This window comes from Zootermopsis nevadensis, unplaced genomic scaffold, assembly GCF_977971745.1.
Source record: "Zootermopsis nevadensis isolate Lab colony 2312 unplaced genomic scaffold, Znev_1.0 Znev_ptg000040l, whole genome shotgun sequence".
Taxonomy (NCBI): Eukaryota; Metazoa; Arthropoda; class Insecta; order Blattodea; family Termopsidae; genus Zootermopsis; species Zootermopsis nevadensis.
Genome location: NW_028259172.1, coordinates 838,194 through 850,552, shown reverse-complemented (window position 1 = coordinate 850,552; position 12,359 = coordinate 838,194). Strand labels below are relative to the sequence as shown.

At 40.0% G+C, this 12,359-nt stretch overlaps 1 protein-coding gene across 13 annotated transcripts in view; it reads left to right on the top strand.

The window, feature by feature from the left end:
• The window catches only part of LOC110834927 (dystrophin, isoforms A/C/F/G/H-like), a 330,291-nt gene that overhangs the window by 77,913 nt on the left and 240,019 nt on the right, over positions 1-12,359 (top strand). For 5 of the 13 annotated variants that reach the window (XR_015538352.1, XR_015538351.1, XM_087360242.1 and 2 more), the window contains exons 2-3: positions 8,888-9,047; positions 10,285-10,399. The exons of 3 other annotated variants lie outside the window; for them this stretch is intronic. The gene's annotated coding sequence lies outside the window, so the exon portion shown is untranslated. Of the gene's footprint in view, positions 1-8,887; positions 9,048-10,284; positions 10,400-12,359 lie in introns of those variants that run through there. 5 more of the 13 variants (XM_087360233.1, XM_087360234.1, XM_087360231.1 and 2 more) reach the window with 2 other exon arrangements.

Sequence of the window (12,359 nt, the reverse complement as noted above, 5' to 3'; positions counted from 1 at the left end):
CTCAGTTTTCCCCATCAAGAACAATAATAATTTAAATTATTCATTAATGTGTATGAAAACAGCAAGATATCCATTCACAGGCTAGCACTGAAAATGAAACATAGGTGAATATCTTCATTGTCTAAGTATAAAAGTCAAGTGCAAGAAGATAGTTGCTAGCCAGAATAGGTTTAAGGCGTTCGGGTTAATTGTTCCCTTGTCATCACGTCTTAACTCGCCCTGAGGCTGTGGTCTCATAAGACGATCAGTAGTCAAGGAGGATAACTGTGGATATGCTGAACAAACAGCTTACTGATTGGTTAGCCTCTGACATAAATTTATTAACTTAACGAAATTATTACTAAAAAGGGTTTTAAATCTTAGCATTCGTACAATGAATGTCAAAAGCCTAGTTTTAACAGAATCTGCGAAAAATTCATATCCAAGAACGAAAATGGCGCTTGAACTGAACCACAATCCTATGTCTTAGCAAGATGTCATGAAGCGTTAGTTTACCGAGTTTGAACGAAATCGGTCAGGTGGCTGGATCCTGTTACTAGCGGACAGACAGACAGACATCCGGAAGATCATGAAAATATAAGTCTGTGTTGTTGTAATTCAAGTAAGACTTGTTATTATGGAGAATGGCGTCTGGACGTGGAGTTACCTGGCTGTGAGATTTGTTACAGTGGAATTACTTATGTTCAACGCTGTCTATCCTTAGTTTTCTGCGTTTTTGGACTTCCCACTAAACACGTAAGTCCACACAGCAGACCACTCAAGTATGAAATTAGATTGTCCTTCCCAGACGCGTTAAGAGAATTCGGGAGCTGACAGTGTCCAGGCCCCAAGAATACGATGGAGAATTTGCGTTCAGCGGCCGCGGGCGTCTGGACTGGGGGCGTCAATGACGGACGCGTGGAGCTTCACTCAGCCATCACACGTGGCGCTACTTGTTGTCCTTAGATTACCTCTGATCGAACTTGGTGTAGCGACATCTTCGACTTCAGGTGATAAACTGCATTGAGTGTTGAACGTTTTTCCAACGTTTCGAGAGACATTTCAAGTGCTGTCTTTATGGTGTATGCCTTCGGGATAGGTTAGGATTCCCTTATACAGACCTATATAAAGGCTTCATAAGCCCGAAAAAACACATTTATCATGAAGACGGTAACTACAGTGCTTGTCGATACGCTGAAAAACCTACTAAATTTGATTCGACTTATCCATGAAAGCCGAAGTTAAACATGGCATTTGTTATGAAAAGAATCTTACATTAGAAACTTAATTCATATTGTGCCTCTAACAATTTATTCAAGATTCATGTTAAATTATATTAAGTGTATGTCAGTCTTGACTGACGTGAAAATTTTTGGGCTCTTTACTAAGGAATTTATATTTTAAAACACATGAAGAAAATGTATTCAGAGCTGCGTCAGGAGGCCGTACATGTTGAGAAACAGACTTGCATGTCGAAATTAACATTGCCAAGCGTAGAAACGTTAATAGTTGTAATTTTCACGGCTTCTCCGATACACTTCTTGCTGTACCCAAAACATCTTCAATATGCGGCTGATGAATTCGCCTTTTCTCTTAATTACCTTCCATATTCGTACCAGATATGTGGAACGTGGTATCTGACAGGGAAGATGGACACGAGTTCAATTAGTTAAATTAATTAAGACATAATCGTGGCGTTTGCCTCGAGGAACGAAGGTAAACTGAATTAAATCTCTGCTGGTTTATAGCAGGTTGCATTATGGACGATTTTTATACCCGTCCCTTATAAAAGGGTCAGGGGTGAAGTGCACACTGAGCGGGCGGGGGTGTGTGTATTTCTGGTGGGATTAAATCCTTCCAGATTCATTTCGATGAAGCTTGGTCTGCGTGAGCTTACGCCAAACAATTCTCACATGGCTTTAGGGGCTGTAAAATGGCAAGAAATAGGCGGAAACGACGAGGAGGGAATAGTGGAGGAAAGAGTTTGTTATTTGCCGGGAGGTTACGTGAGACGAATTATCGAATTTCGACACGGGGCAGAGGAACCGTGTCGGTGGGATGATTTGGTGCGGGGGACACCTATCAGTGGTTCCGAAGACCAAGGACCTGGGATCGTTTGACTCGGAACGGGAGAACTGACTGCTAGTATCATTTTAGTTATATTCCTCACCGCGATTTTATCTGTTTCACAATATTTTGTTGTAACTGCTCAGTTTACGAGTGGATTCTTAGCAGAATCCTCAGAATTGCTAGCTCTCCAGTCCAAACTATTAGCAGGTACTCGCCAAACTTAACATGAGGGAACGGAAGTTGTATTTTAACTGAACTTCCGCTGTCAGTTGTACTTAACTAAGGTAATCGATATGTGGAAGGCACAATTATTGTGCTATCGATTCCGAGTGGAATTTTGTACATACATTTTATTGTTTTAACACAAGGACAAGCCGTGATTCTGTTTGTTACATACAAATTCGGAGTCGTATTTTAATGCCTCTGGTCTGGAGGTTTCTGAAGTTGACGATTGTCATTATGTGGGCCTGTGCGAAACTTTCAGCCGAGTTTTGCTGCACAAAAAGCCGGAAGATCTGTAGTCTCTGTACCATTAATGCAAACGAAGAGTAGTTTCTGGCACAATAAGGCAGTGGAACGGGAAGATAAGCTGGCAAATAATCACTAATGCCCGTGTATTCATCCGTAAAGATAAATGCCAGTTTCTTTCAAGTTATTTGCAATTTACTGTTTCAGCACAGATAATATTAGAACAATAACCTATAACAGCGTGTCATGGAATTTGAAGGGGGAGAAAAATGTATGCGAGTGACGTACTTCCGGAAATACAAACAGATAATTATCGATTGAGAACGGTTGTTTCATTGCAAGAGACAGATTAACAAAAACCAATAACAGATTTCTGAAGCATCATGTCGATATACGTAAAGGGATTTCTATCGAGTGTCAAAGTACGTAATTCATTCTTCCACTGTAGGATACCAGGTACGGTCTTTTTTGGAGACGCGAATTTTAAGAGTATTAACCCAGTTCTGAATTCTACATGGGAGAGGAGTTTTCTTTTATTAATCTTATTCAACTTGGCAGACATTGATTCTTCCACCTCTTTATTCTGCTGTAGCATAAAAACGACTTCTTTTCATATAGAAACCGTGTGATCGGGATCGGTGTGTTCAGCGGCGGCTGGTGCGCACGTGTCGCCGAAACAGCCAGCGACGAAGTCGCGAAGACACTGTTTTAGTTCGAACAGAACAAATTAGCGGGATATTATGGTCAAATTTTGTTATGATTTCTCTGTTCGTTATGTGGGAAATATTTTTAATAGTTACGTTCAAATAGAGACTGAGAACTACGTCATATCCTTCCTAATCGCCCTGCCACATCGCTAAAGTCACTGACTTTATCCGGTGACCTACTTTTAAAGATGGAAGTTGTTCAAGATAATCGCGAAAACACCAAGCTACTGAATCTGAACATAACAAAAGTTTTGAGGATTAAAATAATTGTTTTATGTATTAACCTAACCCAACAAAATTTTGTGAATTAAAAATTGTTTTATATTAAGTTTTTACAAACATAAAAGATAAAATAAAAACTGCATAAATTGTATTATAAAAGCTTCATTGTTATATAATTTGCCTAAAGAATCTGAGGCATTTTAAAAATTCCTAGGTATTCTATAGAATACTTAGGCAAAGTATTAAATAAACTGCCTAAAAGTTCTAGGCATTTTACAAAATGTCTGGGCATTCCATAGAATTCTATTCTATACATTGCCAGATTCCATAGTTTGCCGGTAACATATTCACGAGCAGAACGCGTGCGCATTCTAGTCAATTACCTCGCATCGTATGCTGAAGTTCGTTAAGCGTTTCACGGTACACTACCTGACAGGTTTGTGCCGGATTAGACAACAATGCAAGGTCTGGTAACAATGCTTCAGAACGCAGCGAATATTCGAGAAAAATGATGGACAATTTTAGCGTCTGTTGTTAAGTTCTTCCTGGAAAATAAACACAAAAGACAACTCGTTTCTTCTAGGTATTTGGATGACTTTATAAATAATTTCGACGAATCTTTCACCACAGCTAAAGACATTCTAGAGATCATAACGACATGCAAAACAATTTAAAATACAAAATGGAAGCAGAAAATAATAAGAAATTAACTTTATAGACACACAAAGGAATTCCAGTTAGGCATCTACAGGAAACCCACATTCTCAGACGTAATAATACATAAAACCTAAAACCATCCTAATTTTAATAAACGAGCGGCATTCAATTTCCTTGTGCCACGTTTTACTTCTGTTATGTTTTGCAAGCGATTTGCCGTAACAGACTTTGCGTGCTTTCGGGATGCCCGTGTTTCGTTGCACTGGCTTCGTACCGAATTCACTAAGATGTCAGTTGGGTCATGAAACACAGTAAACTTATATCCAACACAGAAATCAGGTAGAAAAACTGAAATATCTGAACACTTATTAAGATTTATGCTAAACTAAACCCCGAGTGGTTTTCTTGCCCATCCCTGCCCTAATTATCGGTCTTATGTCAAGACAGTGAGATCTTCTTCGAATTATCCGGCCTGACTCCACGGTCCATGAGACCGCTTACCGAGACATTCGCTGTCTTGACTCGGGTCTGCGGTGAGATCTGAGGTTCTGGTCGCACTGAAGTTTCGGAATGTTATGACACCGTGCAGACTCGTCGTCTGTACCAGCGTTACTGAAAAAAGAACGCGCTGCCACAAACTTGAACCCTATAGGGAGTCACAACCCACGAGAATAACACTCAAATGCCGTAGCCTCTCTTACCTTACGACCATAACTGCTCGGCTCACATATTAAAAATGCATAAGCATTTTTTCATTTCACTTGATGCATACATAACTTTATTTGTTGATGAATTTTAAAATAATCTGAGAACGATGGTTAATTTTTTTTAGCATAAAACAACCTTCAAAGAATTGCAGTTGATAGAAGGAACCAGCTCACGTCGAAAACTGTCTTAAGCTGATCTCTGTGTGTCTGTTTTCAATCCGAGAAATTTCCGTAAACACGCGTTACTTCCTCGCATGCTGCCAGCCTGTTTCGAGTGCGGAGTGACGTGTGAGCTCGACACTAACGTCGCGCGGAGACGCCGCTGACTGTCGTATGACACGCCACGAATATGCAACAATACCGAAATGCCCCCCTCCCCCCCCCCCCACGAAACGGTTTTTCGAATAGAGTGGCTCCCGGGTTCTTAGCCGGCGACATTTGAATCAATGTTCCTCCCGCGTCGATCGCCTTTCACACTTTGCTTAGCTATAAATATTCCTCTTTCATGCTGTGAAAGAAATATTACACGGCATTGGTGCCTTTTGGCTCCTTATCGCTTGTTATGGCGATAATCTGCAATTATGAACCGGGTCGAAATGACTTCGGTCTTGCAGATTCGCGGAGGCAGTCCGAGGGTTCGACACTTCTCTCTCAGCAAAGCAAAAGCGAGGAGGGATCGCGGTGTCGTGATGTTAGTGGGTGTGTCCATTCGCATTAGTTCTTGAACGAATGTCAAGAAATCTTCTTCTGACAGACTACGTAAAATATATTTGAGATTATCTCGGCGATGAAAATGTGCATTGGTATCTTCTGTAATGTGACGCCTTGTAGTTTCGTAGGTGGTTACCAGAGTTCAGTAGGAACGCATAGCCTCCATCTCCAGGGTTCCATCGAAAAGCTTGTCACCGCCGATAAAAATACCTTTCGTCATGACAGCCCAGTAATGCGGGAATGAATGGTCGACTTTGAAGTGGCGAATAATTGAAATTAATGCTAAATTCAATGCTTGGCGTCATAACCTCCAGTATCAATCTGCTCCCTTGCCATGGTAACTCTGTTTAATTAAGCTTACTATGTACGTGTACTTACATACAACGCAGCAAGGCAGATCGGTGTCGACTCTTTGCGTCATTTGTAATTGACAAAAGGTAAATAATGGTTTTACTTTTAGATTATATGTTGTCTTGTTACACTTTCCGGTAAAAATGTGTTCTTAAGTGCCACCGGTGCTTTATAGATTTTCCGTGAGAACTTAGCGAGCAATTTTCTATTCATGCATTGAATAATTATGTTCTTCGTATTTTTCGTTTCCGTTTCGCAGACCCTGACCTCAGAACCCTGTCACCCGACATCCTGAATCTAATATCTTACATCAGGGTAAAACATAAAACGTCACAATCAGGAAACAGCGGGCAGAATTACATTTCACTTTAACAGCTTTTAGATATGAAGCCGAAAGAGAATTTTTCTCAAGCGAAAGACATAAAAGAATCGAATTTAATCTGCTTACCTTTCTGAATTTAATTTTGGTTCGTTATTGTCGTTTTTGAAAGTAAAATGCCGTTTGTTTGCTGATTGGGTACTTAAGTGTTTTTGTTCCCAGGAAGGTCCTTTGTGAAAACACTTGAATAAATTATTTAAGGACGAAATGAGTGCAATACTTTGATAGGCCTTTTCAGAGAGTCAGATATTACAGGCACTAAGAAACAAATGTAGGTCATTACTTATGGACAGGCGGTCACTAAAGAAGGGGGTAACACGAGAAGAAATCAGAATGCAGAAGTCTCGAATAAATATCATTTTGCTTCGCAGCTTAACACATAACCACCTTCTAGGAACATCAGAAGTCGCTGTGCTGCCCCCCCCCCCAGATTACCCCCCCCCCCACCCGCCACTGCCATTTGCCGCCCCTTCTGCTCAGTGTTCACGGTGTAGCAAAGGGACAGACGCCTTCCTAATTTCCAACTCAAGCGCGAGCTGTGGAACGCCATACTGCCTTCAACTGTTTTTTTTTCGCTCTCCTTCCAGCATGTGGTTAAACTTCACGTCACTTCAGTTTATTGATTGATATAAACGTGTCGTTTTGTTCTTTTCACATATGAATATTCAGTTTCTGTAATCTCGTCACCTGCAGCCACAAAGACCAACAGGAGGTGATGAATGTAAAAAAAAAATTTTCTTGGAAATGGAATTTATAAAACATTCATTGTACCCACGGTGCTTTGCATTTTCATAATTCGTGGCCTGCTATCTTTTTTCTTTCTTTTTTGTATTGTTTCTTTGTAAGAGAAAGTTTGAAAGTCAAGTGGTAAAACTGATTCGGACCTATTTGTCACTATTCAAAATTGGAAGGCAAGAAATCTATGTTCCAGTGACGTTCGCTATAAAAGCGACAGGCGATGAATAATCCATCAACATTCTTTACTGATCAGACGTGCGTTTTTTTATAGACGCTAGTTGGAAGTGGCTTACAGATTGTAATTTTGTTTATGCATTGGCTAATATAATATTTATACGTGTCTAAAAGAAAGTAATTTCAGATTATTGAAGAGTGTACAAGAAGATCAAGATATTGAAACTATAATTAATTTTTCTGGATTAGATACTGGCATTTGATACTGAAGCCCTTAAAAATTTGTTTCAAGCATAAGAGAGTAATCACGCACCCGTCATTGAGCACAAAATTCAGCCAGTTGCATCCACTCCCATCTTATCTTATCTCCTTAGTGTTTCAAGAGGTTTCACCACCAACATTCTGTACATATTTCTTGTGTCCCCCATCGGAGCCCGAGGAAACGTACTCTAATATGTAAAAGTAAATTGTAATGACTTAGTTTTATGCGCTTTAATGTTTTTGGTAGGAGACGGGGAGACAGGATCACTGTAACTGTTAAGAAAACTTATAGTTTAATAGACGAAGTTTTGTGATCACTGTAAATTATTACGTTCAATTTATTCTTTCAGGCCATAAGCTCATACATGAACCACGATGAACTGTTATATTCAGAATGAAATCAATTAATATATATCAAAACTGAAGCTTGTCTGTTCCATGTATAAAAAATTCTTGCCTTTTGTTCAGAACTGTTCTTTCTCCCTGAGACGATGAAACGAACAAACCCACACACAAACAAACACAAACTTGAATTTTTTGATTACGAATGCCCTGCGCAGGGACTGTACTGTTACTGAGAGCCATTTGTTGGCATGCGTATAAATCCCATTGCTCTGTCTCAGCCCGAAATTTCAATAATTCAATACTTTCATCGTGTTTTATTTATTTTATTTGGACTGTCAGTGGCTGGATTTTTATTCCTTGTCTCTGCTGTTCACCGCCTTCGCCGTTCTGTGCGAGTACAGTCACTACAAGACAAATGACGACTTCATAAAACAAGTATGAACATTGTGACATGTCAGTCTGTGATGTTAAATATAACATTATTTCTCAAATCAATAAAATCGATGTGAATTGGATTTGCGTCGCTAACCTTAGGTGCACGGAAATTTTAAATAGCGGTCAGTCTGTATATAAATTATATATCTTATAGATATTTATTTATAGTATAACAAACGACTTTTTTCAGTAACTCAGAGTATGTAGCGTCAAATGAGAGGGTGACAGTGGGTAATGAATTAGAAAGGATGCGGAAAGAAGCGGTCGTGACCTAATTTAAGGTACTATTACGGTACGGTACGGTACTGAGTAAAACCACGAAGGCGCTTCACCCGTCAGGATGGCCGGTTTCCGGGCCGCGATTTGAAGTCGGGACCTCCCGAATGCGAAGCAGGAGTGATAACCACTCTACAACGACGTTCGGTTATGAATAGTTATTATATGAAATTGCAATGTATCGACTGTTGTGTTATTTAGCGATATTTTATCGACTCCATAAGGAAAAGACCCAGAGCGTCGAAGGATCGTCTGAGTAGATTATGTAAGGATGTGGTCGTGGCCTATTTAAAGGCTTTAAAAGCTTTATGTAGCATCAGGTAGACAGTGGAAGGACGATTATAACTTAATAACTGGGAAAGACTTCGAAGGAAGTGGTCATAGCCAATTTTTTGATTCTGCTCTAGTGCTTTGTTGGAGTGAACGAAGAAAATAAAGAAGGAATTCCACTGAGATTTGGCTAACACTTACAAGGCGAAATAATATTATTTTTCGAGCAGCCAGCCGTGTCGATATTGTGTCAGATTTCAACGTTTCTACGAATACGTGTGTCTCTCCATCTTCAAGGTAAGTTTCAAAAATTACTAAAGTCGCTGATATTTTTTTATAAATCAGCTGGCTGATTATAGAGTGTGTCATTAGGTACTCAGATTTAAAAGAAATGCATGGCTGCACATAATGAAGTTGTTCAATGATATGGATATATTACGGACCATCGTGTCGAAGTGTGTAGATTTGCATTTGGCGTGTTTAATGGGACACGCTACTAACCATTACTCATGTAGCAGGCGGTCAAAAGAAAGCAAGAATGGAGAAGAGAAAGTAATAAATTATGGGTCTAAGATATTAGGGAAAGTAAAAGCAGATCAACAATGAGTGCACATATTACAGATTTCTGTGGACAGAAGAAGAAAAAGTAGGCATAATTGTTTCTCACTTTAATCAAATGTTTTATTCAATTGGTTTTCTATGCGTGAAGTTTTCCTTATTGTTTAAAATTTCGTATGGTAAGCTGTTTAACGTTTAATATAAGACGTTTCAGTGGAACATGAATTGCTCTTACAATTTCTACACATGTTTTGCCACCGGATAAATTAACTAGTTAAATGATTTTGTAGCTGCACTGTCTTGCCAACAATTGGAAGGTCACGTGATTCATCTGTGCAGCTGCTGTTCTGACTTGTTTCTCGTAACTGTACAGATAAGGCGTAAAATAAATTGCATTTTTAAGTCCAGTGTTTTTAGTTAAAAGGTAAATAATCTGATATGCAGGTCTGAGTCGCAGAGGTACGAGAATGGTGGTCAATGGATTTTGGAGGTTTGTGACTGGATTTTCGTTTCGTGACATTTACATTACGACGTGTGTACGCTATATAGGCTTTGTCTTTATATAAAGCAAACAAGCATCGCTTAGACCAATGGCCTGGAGCAGTCAGTGTTACTAAGTTATGATGCAGGAAGACGATGGAAAATCTGTTGCGTTGCATTTTGTAGGAATTTTTCCTTTGTCCTTTTTCTTTTGTAAGTATTATATAAATTTTTGATGGTTGCTTAGGTGCTGTTGTTGGCTGACCTGACCTGACGCCATGTGAACTCGTGTGTACTTACCAACGTTTTGGAGTAACTTTACTTGCAGTTTCATCTTTGAATTTCAAATGCCAATACTACGCGGAATTTAATTTCAAACCCGCCATTAGTTCAGTTAAAAAAGAAAGGCTCATTTCTTCCATTGGCTGTGTTAATCACCGACGTTCTATGTAAAAAAGTATCCTTAGGCAAAAATACCATCTAGGATTTTCTGTAGGTAGGTTAACGAATGTAGCAGTTGGTAGCAGCGCCAGTCATCCGGGTGGCAATATGGCTGACGGTGTTTGCGTGTAGTATGAAGTGCTTTCAAGAACATGTGATTCTGAAGTAAGGTAAGATGTATTTTGACGCATGTTTGTGTTATTTTTTGTCATTTATAGGTCGTGATGCTTTGCATGGAAAATGTTTAATGTGTAAATCTATTACAACGATTCGACACTACGATTTGTAGAGTGTATTATAATTTGCCGCCACTAGTAAGGAAAGTTTCGTGTAGATGGCAGCAGATCTTTGAGAACAGAAGACGTGCGTTTTGATGCCATTAGTTTGCCGAACAGACAGGCCAACAGTACGCGGGCACTCAGTTAGTATATGAAATTCAAGATACAACCCAGCTTCGGCCAACAGACTACCCGATTTCTCTCCTGTGGACAGAGGGAGAATATAGAATCCGAAAACTGGGAAAGTATCAGGAGTCTTGACGAGGTCTCATTTCGAAAATAATCTAGTTGAAAAATTTGAAATTATTACTGCAACTAATATGCAGATGACTGTCTAGTGGGTTGCTGCCCTGTATAGTCTGGTAGAAGTTTACCGACTTTTCAGAAATTCTTGCTGATGTTGGAGGCAATATGCAACTCTGAATCGTCGGTAAACATGTATCAGACTGTACGGCGTAACAACTCGGAAGGCAGTAATTTTCAACTAGACTTAACATAAGTAAAAAGTACTGAGAACAAGAAACTTAACTGAAGTTTACCATTGAGCAAGTAAATGCTTTAATTCCAGGTTTAGGTAACACCCTTGCCTTACACACACGTGAACACTGAATATTAGTTTTAATTGCTTGCATTTTTAATCACAACTAAGCTGTTAATCAGAAGAATATAATTAAATGTAAGTATTCTTCGACCACTGCTTAGTACAAGTTCAGTACTTTAGCTTAGAGGCATATTTGAAAACTAAATTCACGCTTTTACCCAACTTTATTGGAGGGAGAAAAATATTTCCAATCGAGACGATATGCAAGGAAAATGTTAATTTTCGAATACGACATGGGCTTGTGATGTTTCAGCATCCGTCTGCCAAGCAATAAATCCTGAATGAACATTTCCACCTAACTTTATTTAACCAAACTGACCTGACCTAACTTCACGTGGCACAGTCCTTTAGAATCTGACAGTCCATGAGATAGTGAGGAAATTCCCCGCTTTTATAAAACCCCAAGACTCTTAACAATGTTCACAACAGCTTGCTAGCAGTGTAATTCGTGAGCCAGATGAATCCAGTCGACAATGCTACCGAGACACTTTTCGATATGGTCCTCCAATACACACCTCTGTCTTTCAGGCTTCCAGACAACAATTTTGTAATATTTTCTCATCTCGTCATGCGTTCTGCAGCCCTGCCCTTCTTTTATTTGAGGACTAACTAACTAGATGGCTTGCCAAACCTGAAGTTTCATCACCGAATTAACCAAAGCCCTCCACCGGACCCTGTCCTGGGCCAACAAAATCCAGTCTCCTTCAACTCCTATCTCCCATAGATCCCGCCTCAGTTTATCCTCCCATCTACGTCTAGGTCTCTCCAGAGGTCTCTTCTCCTCAGGCTTCCCAAATAGTGGACCCAACCAACCAGATGGCTTACGGAACCCGAAGGTTCATCACCGAATTAACCAAAGCCCTGTCCTGGGCCAACAAAATCCAGTCTCCTTCAACTCCTATCTCCCATAGATCCCGCCTGAGATTATCCTCCCATCTACGTCTAGGTCTCCCCAGAGGTCTCTTCCCCTCAGGCTTCACAAATAGTGGACCCAACCAACCAGATGGCTTACGGAACTCGAAGGTTCATCACCGAATTAACCAAAGCCCTCCACCCAACCCTGTCCTGGGCCAACAAAATCCAGTCTCCTTCAACTCCTATCTCCCATAGATCCCACCTGAGATTATCCTCCCATCTACGTCTAGGTCTCCCCAGAGGTCTCTTCCCCTCAGGCTTCACAAATAGTGGACCCAACCAACCAGATGGCTTACGGAACCCGAAGGTTCATCACCGAATTAACCAAAGCCCTCC